The following is a 7697-nucleotide window of genomic DNA, read 5'->3' as shown; positions in this document are numbered from 1 at the left end:
AGCATAATTGACTGAAGGTCTCAGCTACTACCCTCTGAAATTTATCACTGTGTTTGTGCCATGGTTCTTCTTCCTTGGGCTGCTCCCAGCCAATGACTGAGCATGGCAGATATACTAAAACAGGCCCATTCCTGGGAGATACCAGAGTCCTCTGACAAGTGACTGAGAAATCCCAAACGATCCTGTTAACTTACTTTAGAACTGCCCTGGGATGTAAGATGCTTCCATCCAAACTTCCTTCCTTCCCTCCTCCCTTTCTTCCTGCCTTCCTTCTTTCACTCAGGAGCAGACTTGCATTGTAGTCTCTTGGCTTTCGAAGCCTCCTTTATTTGCCTCCCCATTTTCTCTTATAGGCATTTTGTCTAATAAATTTCTTGCACTGTTAATCTTTTAAAAAAATTTTGTTTATTTAAATTCAAGTTAGTTAACATACGATGTAGCATTGGTTTCAGGAGTAGAACCCAGTGATTCATCACTTACATATAACACTTGGTGCTCAGTGCCCAGTGCATTGTTAATCTTATCTGGCATCCACTTCTTAGGGACCCAGACAAACACAAGTGGTACCGAGAGTGGTCCAAGAAAAAAGGGGTAAGATAGGAATTTGGACTCGCTCACCTACTGCCCATCAGGCAAAGAGGTTGCCACCCTGGTTAGTAAATGAGACATAGGTACTTCCTGGCACAAATGGTAGCTCAACTGCTGAAGTTTTCACCAGTGTTGACCTGGGAGAATGTCCCAGTGGAGAGGAATGTTGTGGCAGATGTGATGATGCAGGCATTTGAAAAACATGGGGCAGGGGGAGGGACAATGCCTACAAAGATAGTAAAATTGGGTGATCACTGTAAGTTGTATTGACGTCTTGCAGAGAAATCATGAGGGACTGAGGGCCATTAATAAGCAGTTTTTGGTTAAGTGAAAGAGCCATAGGGCCTTTGGGAGAGCTTACAAAGAGACCTTTATCTCTGTCAGGGGAAGGGAATGCACAGCTGAGTGGCAGGATGAAGACCTAATTGTTAGAGCAGCAGAGCTCCAGAGACGCTAAAATGCTCAGCCAAAGCAGGTCTAAAATGACCTAACAGCACTGAAGTACAGTACAGAGGCAGCGGTCTGGATTGAGGAGTGGGGCCCTATAAGACGCAGTATATGTTTTTTTTCCAATGTTCATTTTTGACAGAGAGAGTGAGAGAGAGAGAGAGAGAGAGAGAGCATGAGTGGGGGAGGGGCAGAGAGAGGGGGAGGCACAGAATCTGAAACAGGCTCCAGGCTCCGAGCTGTCAGCACAGAGCCCAACTCAGGGCTTGAACTCACGGATAGCGAGATCATGACCTGAGCCAAAGTCGGACGCTCAACCGACTGAGCCACCCAGGTGCCCCAGACACGGTGGATGTTTTAAATCACAGACCTCTATATAGTGCTGTCTTCAATAGTGAGAATACGTGGGTCTGGGAACCAAGAGATAGAAGCAGGAGTGACTCTACTTACTATCACACCAAATGCCCCATGGAGGGATTTTTTTGTGCTTCCTGTCCCCGCAACTCTTAACTCTGCAGGATTAGAGGTCCTAGTCCCCAAAGACAGCATACTTTTGCCAGGGGATATAGCAAAGATCCCATTGAATTACAAACCACAGCTGCTGCCAAGACACTTTGAACAGGAATCAACAGGAGAGAAGAATTATCATCCAGCAAGGGTAATTGACCCTGATCAGCAGCGGGGGTTGGGGGAGTGCTTTTATACAATGGGGACAAGGAGGAACACATATGGAAGTCAGGTACTCCACTTTGATGCCTCCTGGTATTCTCTTGCTTTGTTGTAACTATCAATGGACATAGGAAGCAACTCTGCCTTAAGAAAGGTGTGATTACCAACACCTCAAAACCTTACAGAATGAAATTTTGGGTCACACTACCAGGTAAGTCACCAATACCTGCCAAGGTGTGGGGATTTGAGAATGGATAGTGAAGGACTGAGAGGATGAGTACCAGTTATGACCCTGAAGTCAATTGCAGCAATAGAATTCCACTAAGTACCCTCAGGAAGAAAGGACCACAGGAAGCATGGAGGAACTGATTCCCAAACCTGTGGGAAAGAGGTAGATCTGTGTGAAGCATAGAGTAGGCTATGATGGCCATGAGAATGTACCTCTCAGAACTCCACTTGCAACGAGAGTAATTGACCAAGGGCTCCAGCTTCAGCCCTCTGAATTTTCATGGCTAGTTCACTCTGAGGCTACATATCTTGCAGGCTGCACCCAGGCAATGCTTGACTGTAGCAGGGAAACTGAAGCAGGCCCTTCCTGAGAGATGTGGGACTCATCTGACAGGTGATTTTGCTCAAGGATTCCCTTGATAGTCTTTTTTTTTTTCAAGTTTATTTATTTTGAGAGAGAGAGAGAGAGCACATGTGCACAAGTGGGGAAGGGGCAGAGGGGGAGAACCCCAAGCAGGCTCCACACTGTCAGTGCAGAGCCAGATGCAGGGCTGGAACTCACAAACCGTGAAATCATGACCTGAGCTGAAGTTGGACACTTAACGACTGAGCCACCTCACTGCCCCTCCCTGATGGTCTCTTTCCATTTTCCTTAACCTGCTCTACAGTGTAAAATGCTTCCACCCAGCCTGACTTCTCTTCATTCCTCTCTCCTTCATTCAGGGTCAGATTTGCCTTATGTTTGCAGTCTGAAAGCTCTCCCAGACTCCATGGCTCCCTCCCCGTTTTCTCTCACAAGCACTTATCCTAATAAATTTCTTACACATTCAATCCTATCTTGGCATCAGCTTCTTGGAGGACCTGGACTAAACACATGCCCTAAGCTTCCAGCTGTCAGTGATAACTTCCCACTTCGAACCCTTAAAGTGTAGTACTTCCCACTACTTCCCAAATGCTACCCAGAAAACAAAACTTATCTTTCTATGTATGTATCTTCCCAATTAGTTTAGAAGCATTCTGGAGATGGTTACCATTATGTCACCTTTGCTAATCTCTGTGCTTCACCAAGTGCCCTGTACATAGAAGGATTTCAATTCAACTGTCATGGGAAAGAAGTTGTTAAGGGTGCTGAGTTGTTCAGATAATCCTATACCCTAGAATTAATGTTCCCCACCTACTTCAACTTCTCAGCATATTATCCCATTTCCCACTCCCCAAATCACCTACTCAAATGGTTCCTTGTCTTCTCAGGGTCCTTTAATCTCCAATTCCCTGCCCTACTCCCTATATATTTTACCATATGCATTGACCCAGCAGAGGCTGTGGCATAGACAGCTATCCACCAACCAAAGGTTAGTGGATCCCCACCTCCCCCCACCCCCTGCCAGCCACAAACTTTCTATAGTGTGGAGTTGTTGCTGGAAAGTGGCTGGCCAGCAAGGGACTACATTCCCAAACTTGGCCCTATATCAAGTGATAGCTAGGGTGTTTAAGAAGCAGACCTCTTCCTGGGCGCTGGGTGGCTCAGTTGACTAAGCATTTCACTCCTGATTTGGGCTTAGGTCATGATCTTGTGGTTCGTGAGTTCAAGCCCTGCACTGGGCTTTATGCTGACAGTGCAGAGCCTTCCTGGGATTCTCTGTCCTTCCCCTTCTTGCTCTCTTTCTCTCTAAATAAACAAACAAACAAACAAACATTTTAAATAAACATTAAAAAAAAAAAGAAGCAGAACTCTTCCTCTACCTGTATCCTTCATGGTCTCCAGTTGAATACAGAGGACTCTAGGGATGGTGAGGCCACAAGATGAGAAAAGCCTGTGTCCCTGAACTCCCACATGGAGGAAAGCTGCCCACTGGAATGTTACATGAGTGAACAGTACTGCCCTACACTGGAATGTTACATGAGTGAACAGTAAGCTTCTCTTATTTACGTTAGGTCACTGAAATTTGGGGTTTTGTTATAGTCGTTAGCATTATACTAAAGAATACAGATATCGTTGTCCTTCTTTTGGCTATTCCCATCTTTAAATTTTTCTTTAACATTTATTTTTGAGAAAGACAGAGCATGAGCAGGGGAGAGGAAGAGAAAGAGGGAGACACAGAATTCAAAGCAGGCTCCAGGCTCTGAGCTGTCAGTGCAGAGCCCAATGCAGGACTTGAACCCATAGACCTCGAGATGGTGACCTGAGCCGAAGTCAGATGCTTAACCGACTGAGCCACCCAGGTGCCCCTTGGCTACTTCCATCTTAACTCTCTTTTATTTAGAAGGAGTCTCCCATTATGGGATTCTTGATGCCAAACGGGTTAGATCCTTCTCAGGCTGGGGTGTAGGCATGTTACTTAGTCTCTGACAATCTGATGCATTCCCAGTCAAAACTATGAATGTGGGAGTAATGCAAAAATACATGACAATATAGAAACTATTCACAGTGGTGGTATGGCCTTGAGAATCCAGGGGCAGTGGCAGCAAGGCCTGGCAACAGTGGTTTTAGGTCAGTATCCTAACCAGACTGTTCTTGTGACATGAGCTTCTCTGTGTTTTCCTGCTTCTCAATTCACTTGATTTTTTACTTTTTTTTCCAGCTTTCTTTGACAATTTCTTCCTTCCAATAATTAATTTTCTTCTTCATATATCCAGAACCAATTTCCATCTACACTATCCGTCCCATCTATACTGTACTCTCCTCCCAAACTAGAATCACTAGGATTACCATTTATTAAGCACCTAATACATACCTGCCACTGTGATAGGCACTTTACATATGCTATCAAACTTAATTTAATTCTTCCAAGTATTCTGTAGTGTCAGTGTTATTATTGCCATTTATAAATATGACAATTATAGCTCAGAGATTGATTTTGCTGGTTACACTGCTTGTGAGTGTCACTTGGCATTCAGTTTTGATGGCATCGAGCACGTTCTTACATTGCACCAGAAATGCTTCACCAAGTTTTAAATTACTGCAGTACTTCTTTCTAGGGCTTCTTACAGCCTATGACCATTTGATTCTGTAAGTGAAGACTACATCAGCATTTACTTAATCCCTTCCCTTTCCTCCTTCCTTGCTTTCTTTCTCTCTTACCCTCCCTCCTGTTCTCTGTCCTTCCTTCTCGACAAAATAACAAACCATGTGTGATGGCAGAGAGTACATAGTGGCAATCAGTTCTCTTGCTGACCTTCCTTAGACTGCATTGCAATCTAAGATGTTTCCTCCCAAGCTTCCTTCCTTCTTCCTCTCATTCATTCAGGGCACACTTGCATTAATTATAAGGTTGAAATCTGGGGGGAATTGGATGGTATGAACTATACCTTGATGATACTCATTACTTTTGATGTTCCCCAGTAAGCGTGCCTCAAATGTCAACAACACCTTCAGAAAACAAGTTTCCCCAAGCCCCATGAGAAAGAAGCTGCCTCTAGTGATGGAGGTGAGGGGCAGATCATTTCATTTTTCAAGAGAAACTCGAGTAGGGAGAAACACAATTCATTCAGTGATCGAATATCTTTCATATATCAGGACCCATTGGGCAGTGGAAACATAGAAATATAAATTATAAAATCCTTCCTCTAAAAATTTTTTTTTAACGTTTATTTATTTTTGAGACAGAGAATGAACGGGGGAGGGGCAGAGAGAGAGGGAGACACAGAATCGGAAGCAGGCTCCAGGCTCTGAGCCATCAGCCCAGAGCCCGATGCGGGGCTCGAACTCACGGACGGCAAGATCGTGACCTGAGCTGAAGTTGGACGCTTAACAGACTGAGCCACCCAAGCGCCCCTAAATTCCTTCCTCTAAAGAAGCTCATAATCCAGTAGAGTCATATCTAGTTAATTTTTCCAGTTCTAGATGTTAATTGTAATTGCTTTAGAACAGCATAATTCATACCAAGTGTTTAAAATCATCTATTGTAATAGAAATGATTGTGAAATTAGTATAATCCATAGAGGCTTTTAGAATTGTAGCAGGAATTATGAAAGAAAAAGAAGTTAGGAGGCAAAGGCACTCATTAAAAGAAACATTTATTAATCTAGTATCATGACTCTTAGACTTTTTTTTTAAATTTTTTTTTTCCAACGTTTATTTATTTTTGGGACAGAGAGAGACAGAGCATGAACGGGGGAGGGGCAGAGAGAGAGGGAGACACAGAATCGGAAACAGGCTCCAGGCTCCGAGCCATCAGCCCAGAGCCCGACGCGGGGCTCAAACTCACGGACCGTGAGATCGTGACCTGGCTGAAGTCGGACGCTCAACCGACTGCGCCACCCAGGCGCCCCTGACTCTTAGACTTTTTAAGTAGTTGGAAGAGGGCTAGGAAGGAGGAGGGTGAGAGAAAAAGGAAGAGTCCTTGTTGTATCATGGCTTCATTTTAGCTTAAATGCAATATACAATATCTAGAATGCAAAATCCAGTATCCAGAAATGTAGAGAATCACTAAGACTCTTTTGGTTGAGAAGAGAAAGGGCATCCTCAAGGGTGGTAGAATCACTATATTCAAAAGGCAATAATGGAACTGTCCTTGTGAGCTCAAAGACTCTTTGAATCTCCATCCCTTTTCATACCTTTAACCATTGCAGCTAGTGTACCCAGTGTTTCACTGTTCTGAACACATACATCCAAACCTCAGGTATAGCTATAAACTATAACGTGAGTGGGAAGGGTGAGGTCAGCAAAACGTGAACAAGCAATTTTAATGCAACATATTAAGCAGGTACTCATAGAAGTAGGGACAAACTGTGGGAAAAAGAGAAGAGTGCACAACTTTTGTGGGATTAAAAGCTGTTGGGTATCAGAAGGAAGTGAACTAATACCTCAAGAAAAGCCAGGAAGGTGAAGAGTATTCTTGGAGAAAGTGAAGGATATCTAGTGGGTCAGGTACAGAGGTTGGAGAAGACCTCCAAGGAAGTACTCAACTGGTAGAGGAGAGAATAAGGAAGCAACTGGTGGCCTAAGGGGCAGAACTATGCTTCACAGGTCTGAAAAAGGTGGGAGACTGAGAGGGGGAAGTAGAGAAGGGGCAGATTGCTGAGCAGAGGACAGGGGAAAAGGAGAAGCTAAGAGGCAGGAATGCAGGGAACTGCTTAGGGAAGAGGAATCACTAAAGTTCTGTTGGTTGAGAAAGACAGGGACCTTTAGATAGAGGGACCAGGGCAGCATGTTCAGTGATGGCAGGAGCAACACAAATGATTCTAACCAGACCAAAGTTTCCAAAGTGAAATTTGCCGATGGGACAGTAGGGAAGCACTTTCTGCAATCCAGGTAGCCAGAGAAAGTGTAAAGCTCTCTCATATAGATAGCACCCATACAAGGTAGAAACTGATGAGAGCCATAAATGAGCAGGAGGTGGGGTGGGGAGCAGATGTGAGTTTAGAGAAAAGAGAAGTTACTTATAATGGGAAATAGTGGAAGAGGTGATGTTTAGAATTGGATACATTAGATTTGGATACACAGAGATGGGGTTGAAGAGAACAGCAAGGAATAGTAAGAATCATTAGTGATTTAGTATAGTGTAGTGAATTGTGTCCCCCCCCCCCCAAGAAGACATATTTAAATCCCTAATCCCTGGTGCCTGTGAATGTGACCTTAATAGGATAGAGTTTTGCACATGTCATCAAGTTAATGATCTCAAAATAAAGTCATCCTGGATTTGGGGTGGGCCCTAAATCCAGTGAATGGTGTCCTAACCAGAAAAAAAAAAAAGGAGAGGGAGATCACAGACATGGAGACAAACGGAAGAAGGGTGTGTGAAGATGGACGAGAGATTGGAGTT

This window comes from Leopardus geoffroyi, chromosome C2 (assembly GCF_018350155.1).
Source record: "Leopardus geoffroyi isolate Oge1 chromosome C2, O.geoffroyi_Oge1_pat1.0, whole genome shotgun sequence".
NCBI lineage: Eukaryota > Metazoa > Chordata > Mammalia > Carnivora > Felidae > Leopardus > Leopardus geoffroyi.
The sequence above is the reverse complement of the archived record's forward strand: the minus strand, read 5'-3'. Positions refer to the sequence as shown.